Source organism: Myxocyprinus asiaticus, chromosome 26 (assembly GCF_019703515.2).
Source record: "Myxocyprinus asiaticus isolate MX2 ecotype Aquarium Trade chromosome 26, UBuf_Myxa_2, whole genome shotgun sequence".
Lineage (NCBI taxonomy): Eukaryota > Metazoa > Chordata > Actinopteri > Cypriniformes > Catostomidae > Myxocyprinus > Myxocyprinus asiaticus.
In genome coordinates this window covers 18,595,717-18,605,378 of record NC_059369.1, presented here as the reverse complement: position 1 = coordinate 18,605,378, position 9,662 = coordinate 18,595,717, and positions in this window count along the sequence as shown.

The window sequence follows — 9,662 nt, the reverse complement described above, 5'->3', positions numbered from 1 at the left end:
GGTGTCATGTGTATTCTGTTGATTCATGTCTTTTATTTTGAAATGTTTAGTTCCTGTTTCCCTTGTCATGTGATTTCTGTTTTCCCTCCATGTTTTTGTGTCATGTTTTCATTGGGTTATTGTTTAATTAGCTTGTTATGAGTTCTGTTTGTTCATTGGTTTATGTTCTCCCATGTCTTGTATTTAAGCCCTCATGTTTTCATTGTCTAGTTGTCAAGTATTGGATGTGATGGTATGTGTTTGGTACGCCATAGTCAAGTCAAGCCATAGTCAAGTCAAGCCATAGTCAAGTCAAGCCATAGTCAAGTCAAGCCAAGTCAAGTCAAGTCAAGTCTAGTTTAGTCTAGTCCATGTTCATGTTTTGTTTTGTAGTCAGGGTTATTGGTTCTCACTTTGTAAATAAACTGCACTTGGGTTCTTCATCTTCACGTCATCTTCGTCATTGTCATAATTGTCAGCAGCCAACATCGTTACACCAGGAAATAATTGTGTTCAATACCAAACATGGGCTTGGGTCATGTGGAAACCTGAAAGTAATCATGTTTACATAAACAATGATGAGCACAATTCGGAAGAAGCATTTTCAATGGTTGTTGTTTGCGACGGAGGTTTGTTTGACGCCAATGGGGTGGGTTTGTTGTCGGTGGAGGAGGAACGCTGTGTCCTGCCATACGTCAGAGCAGGGGGGATGCCGGAACATTGTTATGGGCCATGCATGACGCGGACGAATTAAGCCGTTGCGCACCGTCTCCAGGACGCGAGCTGGGTCCAAGTTGGGACTTCTACATGACATTTCCTCGAATGCCACCACCCTCCCCATCTCTGTGTACCACTCTTGAAATGAGGGTGCTCCAGCCGAATTCCATCCCCTAAGAACTATCTCTCTGCTGATCATAACACTGGCTAGGACCCAATTTTTTTATGTATTTATCCCCTATATTAATGACTTCCCCTAAAATACAGAGTCTGGTGCAAAATGAAATATGAGTGTCCAATTATTGGATCTTAACACACCACCAAAAAACAAGGGTTGGATCCCCATCTACTGATTGGCTTCACCAGCAGGTGGGTGTGTCTTTCAGACCAAGCCTATACAATCTAGAGGGGGTCCAACAGAATCTATGTAAAATCTTAAATTGCATAAGTCACACCCTTGCATCTCTAGATGTAGACTTGACATTTTTTAGAATCCTAGCCCACACTCCCTCCTCTACCAAGTTTAGATCTTTCTCCCATAATCTCTTGAGAGAAGCCTAAACTCCAACCCCCGACTCTGAATTAGCAGGGAGTAATACACTGATATCTCATGACCTTTTCAAAAAGCAGTAATCACCACTCCCAGAGTATCTGCCGCTTTAAGGGGCAGTATGCTGCTCCCAAAAATAGTACAGAGCAGGTGGCACAGCTGTAAATACCTAAAGAACTGAGATCTGGGAATCCCAAAATGTTGAACCAAATTTTCAAAGGATCTCAACACTCCACTCTGATATAGGTCACCAAGCGAATTAACCTCCCTCTCAATCCACTCTGTCCAACAGAAAAGGGACTTATTAATACATAATTTTGTGTTCAGCCATGTGCTCGAGGCTACATTTAAATAAATGTCCGAATTAAACACTCTGGACACTTTTGTCCATACCGAGTACAAATGCGAGATAACGGGGTATAACTTAACTTCTCCGGTTAGTTTGATAGAAAGGTTTGCAATGGCGAAAAAGTGGCAAGAACTTCCTGTTCAATACAAAACCAGGGATGGGCTCTCTCAGGTGGAAGCCACCAATGAGCCAAATGTCTGAGTCCGAATGCATAATAATAAAACAAAATCTTGAGTAGGCTTAGCCCACCTTTGTCAATCGGCCTATGCAACTTACTTAAATGTAATCTGGGATATTTACCATTCTAAATGAAGAACTTCGCTATGCCATCAAATTGCTTAAAATAAGAGAGGGGGACATCTATAGGGAGAGATTGTAGCAGGTAGTTGAATTTTGGAATACAATTCATTGTAATAACATTAACCTTTCCAATCATAGATAAATGTAATGAAGCCCACCTGCCCACATCGCTCGAAAACTTTTTTATTAAAGGGTCAAAATTAGCTCTAACTAAATCACACAGATTTGCTGAGAATAAAATACTCAAATACTTAATGCCCTGTTTACGCCAAAGGAAGGCACCCGGCTGAAAAGCTGTTGCCGGGCAGTACGCTGTCAGAGCCAAAGCTTCGGATTTAGACCAATTAACTCTGTATCCTGAGAACTTAGAAAAGGAATTAATAATTCTGTGGAGGCAAGGCATAGATCTAGTGGGGTCGGAGATAGTAATAAAAATAATAAAATATCATCTGCGTAAAGTAAAAGCTTATGCACCATACCTCCCTCCACCAACCCTGGAAAATCATCCTCCTTTCTTATTCTTACTTAATGGTTCCAGGGCAAGACAGAACAATAATGAGGAAAGAGGGCAACCTTGCCGGGTGCCCCTATCCAGAGTAAAATAATCTGAAATTAATCAATTTGTTTGTACCACCGCTACCGGGTGTCTATAAAGTAACTTAATCCATCCAATAAAAGTATTCCTGAACTTGTACATTTCCAAAATCTTAAAAAGATAATCCCATTCTACTATATCAAACGCCTTTTTGGCGTCAAGTGAGTGGAGTCTGATTATTCGCCACTGCCCACATGCCATTAATTCAATGCCTAATGTTATCAGAAGAGTTACGCCCCGAATAAACCCCACCTGATCTATATGTTTAAGAGATGTCATAACTTTATTCAATTGGTTAGCAAAAATTTTTGACAATATTTTAACGTCTAGCTGGATCAGGGAAATTGGACGGTAACTCTTACACTCACTTGGATCTTCGTCCTTTTTAAGTATCAGACTGATCTGGGATTGTGTCATGGTTGGCGGAAGCTTTCCATTCTTTAATGATTCTACATAATCTTCTAGCAAATGTGGAGCCAGTTCTGTAACATAAGATCTAAAAAATTCAGCAGCAAAGCTGTCTGGCTCCGGAGCCTTGCCTGTAGGCAAGGCCTTAATTACCATACCAAGCTCCTCCAAGATTATCAAGATAATTTTTTTGCTCAGTTTAGAAAGTTCTAATGGTTCCACAAAGTTTCTAATATCTTAATCAGTAGACGAAGATATGGAACTATAAAGATCAAGACAGAATTCTTTAAAAGCATTATTAATATCAGTGGCCGAGGTAAATATTTCACCACCAGCAGATTTCACTGAGGGAATGGTAGAAAAAGACTCTCTCTGTTTTATATATCTAGTCAGAAGCTTCCCTGCTTTGTCCCCCGTCTCAAAGTATGACTGTCTTGCCCTGAATAGCCAAAACTCCACCTTCCATGACAAAATAGTATTATATCTGTATTTCAATCAGGTCAGTTCTCTGAGGCCATTAGACGACATTCTGTGTTTCAGCTCTACCTCAGCACTTTTAATATTCCCTTCCAATTCCTAGAGTTCTGGTGCTTTGGATTTTTTGGTGAATGCTGCATACTGTATGATCCGGCCCCTAAGAACCGCATTAAGTGCCTAACAAGCCATGCCCACAGAGGATACTGAGGAACAGTTGGTCTCCATATAGATATTGATTTCAGCCTTTAACATTAGTTGGAATTCAGGATTTTACAAAAGGGATACATTAAAGCGGCAACTATTTGATTTCTGTTTCTTCATATGTGGCAACACCTCTAAGCACACCAGGGCGTGATCCGAGACTAAAATGTTTCCAATTAAGCAATCAACAACAGATGGAATGAGGGACTTGGATATAAAATCAAAAATCTAAATTCTATTCTAGAGTAAATCTTATGGACTGATGAAAAAAATGTATAATCCTTCCCAGATTCAAATGTCTCCAAATATCTGTAAGACCAAGATGTTTACGCATCCTGTGAAGCGCCAATGTTGCTCTAGGGGGCTTGCACACTTTTGCTTCACTATGAGTAAGGACTGAATCCATCAAAAGATTAAAGTCTCCTCCCAATATTATATCATGAAGGGTGCCAGCAGCTTGGAGCATCCCTTCAAGATCTATAAAAAAGCCCGGATCATCAACATTAGGTGCATAAATATTAGCCAAAATAAGACTTTGCCCCTGAATTTCAGCTAAAACAATAAAGACTCTTCCTAATTTATCTTTAATCTGTTTGAGACATTTGAATTGTAGATGTTTAATTATCAGCACAATGACTCCCCTGCTCTTACTAGAGCCAGCACTAAAGAAAGCATGCTAGAAAGTTAACTCATATTAACATTTGACATTTTGACATAAAAGAAAAAATAGATTGTGTGTCAAAAACAAGATTATAAGGCCACATTCCAACATTAGTGCATCCATCAAACCCCAAACATCCCCCAAAACCAAACAGAAAAAAGAAAAACGTGTGTATTAACCCAACGCACGACAGCGCCAACTGCCGTCCATCCCTCCAAACTCAATCCATGCATGCCTACAAGAACCCTTGTGACAACTTTGCTGTAGGATTACTCAAGTCTGGTGTTTCTTTAAAAATTTTGTGAGACAGAATTACACGGCAAAAGACAATCTATAAACAAACTCCAGCCAATAAGCGGAATAAACACAAAGAGCGTGTAGGTTCATCCATAAAACTGTCCTGAAGGTGTGTTACTCTACAAAATAAACTCCAGTCGCTAGGTGGACCCAGCACAAGTCAAGCGGATGTTCAGTGAGCTGGTCCACTCAGCTGCAACATGAGTACCACAAGATAACTTACTCCATTGACTTTATGAAGGACATTGCTTGCTGTGGGCATGTGAATGTTTTACGGCCATCCTTAGCATCTATTCTCAATTTGGCTGGGAATATCAGTGCAAAAGTGACCTTCCGTTGATGTAAAAGTTTCTTGCATTCCTTGTATCGATCACGTTTCTCTCTTGTCGAATTTGCAAAGTCTGGGAACAAGAAAATGCTGTGGTTTTTCCCTAGAAAGCTTTTCTTTACTCCTCGCCTCATGTAACACAAGATCTTTATCGGATGATCCCATAAATTTGGCCAGAATTGATCGAGGCCTGTCTCCCTCTGTGGATCTCCAAGCCGGAACCCTGTGAGCTCATTCGATTTCCAGCAAAATCAAAATGGAACAGCATGGTATTTATATAGTTCAAACATGAAGTCACCAACGAAGAAACGGTACAGAGTTAGTATTCGGGAAAGGGCTCCCTCTGGTGGTTGGTAGGAGGGGTAACATCCTACGAACAACTCCTGGTGTTCTTCTACTGGGACGTCCCCTTGGTTGTGGTGCTGGATGATTAGGATGGGCATGATGAAATTCTTGGATCAGGGACGGGTCCAATATGTCCTTGGCGGCTACCCATGTTCTCTCCTCTGGTCCGTAGCCCTCCCAGTCCACCAAGTATTGCATCTGGCTCTCTCGTCATCTTGAGTCCATGTTCTCTCTGACCATATATGCTGGGGCTCCATCTACCTCCAATGGAGTTGGAGGCTGAGAATCTGTTGTTCCAGAGCCAGACACCTGGTGGACGGGTTTCAGCAAGGACACATGGAAGGAAGGAGAGATGCGGTAATTAGCAGGAAGCTCTAAACGGTAAGTAACTGGGTTTATTTGAAGGATATTTCTGAAAGGACCCACATACCTTGGACTGAGCTTCCTGCAGGGTAGCCGCAACTTGAGATCCCTTGCGGACAACCAAACCCTCTGTCCTGGCTGATAGTTGGGATGGGGGCACCTCCGTCGGTCAGCCTGGAAGCATTGTGCTCTGACCGCTCGCTGTAGCCGGACATGTGCGGTGTCCCACACCCTCTCGCTTCGCTTAATCCAGTCATCCACCGCTGGCACCGTAGAAGGTTCTCCTGACCAAGGAAACATTTGGGGTTGGTAGCCCAGTACACATTGGAAGGGGGTTAGACCCGTAGAGGTATGAGTGAGGGAATTCTTTGCATATTCGGCCCAGGGCAGGAAATCGCTCCACTTCTCCTGTTCACGGCTATAATAACTCTGAAGACATCTGCCTATCTCTTGGTTTAGACGTTCTACCTGTCCGTTGGCCTCAGGGTGGTAACCAAAGGTGAGACTTGATATCCAGTTGTTTGCAGAAAGCCTGCCAAACTCGGGACGTGAACTGTGGACCTCTGTCAGACACGATGTCCTCTGGTATTCCATAGACCCTAAAGACTTGGTGGAACAAAGCATTAGTGGTTTCCATGGCAGTGGGTAAACCCTTGAGAGGGACAAGTCTACATGATTTAGGAAATTGATCTATTATTACCAGAATGTTAGTGTTACCATGGGAGTTTGGCAGGTCTGTGATGAAGTTGATGGACAAGTAGGACCATGGTCTTTTTGGTATTGGCAGTGGTTGAAGCAACCCCATGGGCAGTTCTCTGGGGGTCTTGGATTGGACACACACCTGTCAAGACTTTACATAGTTAGTTACATCATGAATCAAAGTTGGCCACCAGAAGGAATTATGCACCAGGGTAACAGTTCTTTGGATGCCAGGATGTCCAGTGCTCAAGGAAGTGTGGACCCATTGGATAGTCCTCTGACGTAGAGCTTGGGGTACGTAGTGCTTGGTCGGGGGGCAGTTAGGAGGTGACGGTTCATGCTGTTGTGCTCGTTGTATCTCCTCCATGATGTCCCAACAAATTGGTGCTATGATAACAGATGGTGGCAGAATGGACCCAGGGTGAGGTTGGAGGTGGGGTGGATCATGTCTGCGTGAAAGTGCATCTGCCTTGCTGTTCTTGCTGCCAGGGTGGTAAGTGACTGTAAAATTGAATCTGGTGAAAAACAATGACCATCAGGCTTGACGTGGGTTCAATCTCTTGGCTGCCTTGATATATTCAAGATTTTTGTGATCGGTGATAACCTGGAAAGGGTGGACTGCCCCCTCTATGGAAAGTAATTCCTTATTTCCCACATCATAGTTACATTCTACAGAGTTCAATTTTCTGGAGAAAAAGGCACAAGGGTAAAACTTCCCTGGTGTTCCGTGACGCTGTGACAGGACCGCTCCAATCCCGCAATCTGAAGCGTCTACCTCAACGACAAAGGGAAGATTGGGGTCAGGATGTTTCAGTATCGGAGCGGCCGTGAAGTTTGACTTGAGGGAGATAAAGGCCTGGTATGCGGCATCGTTACAAGGCAATTTGTTGGGCTTTCCCTTGAGCAACGACGTGAGTGGGGCTGCAATGATGCTGTAATTCCTGATGAAATGGCGATAGAAGTTGGCGAAGCCCAGAAACCTCTGTAGTTACTTGATTTTTGAAGGTCGAGGCCATTCGGTGACTGCTGTTATCTTAGAGACATCCATTTCTACACTTTGATGGCTGATATTGTAGCCTAGGAAAGTGGTATGGGAGGTATGGAACTCACATTTTCTGCCTTGACAAATAGTTGGTGTTCCTGGAGACGTGATAGAACTGTCTTAACCTGCTGGATATGTTGTTCCATGTCTTGTGAGTAGATGAGGTTGTCGTCAATGTAAGCCACCACACAATGTCTCTGAATATCTCATTGATAAAAGACTGGAAAACTGCGGGGGCGTTAGCAAGTCCATACGGCATGACCAAATATTCATAGTACCCCCTGGTGGTGATGAAAGCAGTTTTCCACTCTTCCCCTTCTGAGATTCTGACAAGGTTATAAGCACTTCTCAGATCAAGTTTGGTATAGATCTTTGCCTCACGGAGTTGTTCAAGGGCTGAGGGGATAAGCGGTAATGGGTAACGGTACTTTATGGTGACAGAGTTCAGGCCTCAATAGTCGATACAGGGATGTAGACCTCCATCCTTCTTCTCTACGAAAAAGAACCCTGCAGCAGCTGGGGAGGTAGAGGGATGGATGTAACCAGAGGCAAGGGCTTTCTCAATGTAATTCTCCATGGCGAGGGTCTCGGGGCATGACAATGCTTATGCCTTGCTTCTCGGTGGGGCTATATTGGACAGAAGTTCAATGGTGCAGTCCCATGGTCGATGAGGAGGAAGTTGTGTAGCTTTGATTTTGCTAAACACCTCACTGAACTTTGCATACTCCTTGGGGATCGTGGGCTCCTTCTGTGATTCGGGGCTCTCAATACTGGTGATAAGACAAGGCATGGAAACATCAACATGGAGACAATGTTTGTGACAAAAACTTGACCATTGCGTGAGCTCACCTTGGTTCCAAGATATCGATGGGTCATGGATGGCCAGACAGGGATGACCCAGGATAAGAGCATGCTTCAGTGAGTTAATGACATATAGTGAGATTTTTTCTACATGAAAAAGTCCAACCTTGATGGTTATCGAAACAGACTGTTGGGTTATGCCAGTACCAATAAGAGTGTTGTCAACAGTGGTGATGTTAATCATTGGGGTGCTTTGAATGGTGGGTATGTTGAGTTCTTGTACAATCTCCTGATTAATGAGATTAACAGCAGCACCAGAATCCACTAAAGCTGTAAAACACTTTGCATGATCACCACTAAAAACCTCTACAGGTAACAGAAAACCATGGCAGTGATCGATCAACGGATCACAGCAAGTTCCTCCAAGTCAGCAATGACCTTCGTCAGCATTGCTGACATGCCCAGCATCTCTTGCCGCATCTCTCCGACCAAATCGGCTCCCAGGCTCGCGGCCCACTTGGGGGTGTCAGCTTGAGCACGTAAGTGTCTTTTAATGTCTCCAGAGCCCGATGATTTTGAATTCTTTGAAATATTGTCCTCCAAGAACAGTTATGGAACAGAGTGTATAGAATCTCACTGGTTTAAATCATTACTTAATGGTGTTAAAACCAGCAAAGTGTGCAGAGCTCGCCGTTCACACGTCCGATCCTCGCATGGCATCACGTGACTTCCCTGGATAGTTATTTTTAATAAAAATTGATAATTGCAAGGATTCATAACTGTGAATGAAAATCCACCTCAGCACTATCTATAAAAGCATTTTAAAAAATCCTCATCCAGTAATAGTATACATCTGTGAGTTCATGCATCCTGGCGAGCGCTGAGAAAAGTAACAGGTACCACGTGACTCCTCCGTCTAGCTGGGCAATACCAGTTCGTTCAATGGATGGGGGGACTTCAGTTTTTTTGTCTCAATATGACAGATTAACAGTCATGCAATTGCAAGGTATCTCAAACAAAATGATTTTTCAGCATTGATAAAAATATATAAACAAGGACAGATGCATCTTTCACATATTAAAGATTAAGTTAGAGATTTATGAAGCCACACAGTTTGTTGAGTCTGTTCTCAACGGAATTCATTATACAGTACCAGCAACACGCTCAACAGCTGTTCCTATCACTCCTGTTTAGGGCGGTCTGCTCTCATTTGACCTCATTAGCCCACCCAACAACCAAGAAGTGCTGGAAAAAATGAGAGAAAGAGTGAGAGAGCCAAAGAGTTAGTTAATAGAAGAGGAGGAGAATGGATATACATGTTCTCTTGGGTATTATCCAGTATAATCCTTCTAGGTTTCCAGATTTTTCTTTTCCAACTTTTGATTTTTCTCTGCTTTGAAGTTGACTCTCTCTGTTGGTTTGCCTTCTTTTGTCTGGCCTAACTGCATGGTGCATCTTTTTATTTAAGTGTTCATTCTTAATACATATCTAACTCATATAACTTTCTGTTTATCTATCAAACTTAAAACACTAAAGGTTAAGTTGTAAAT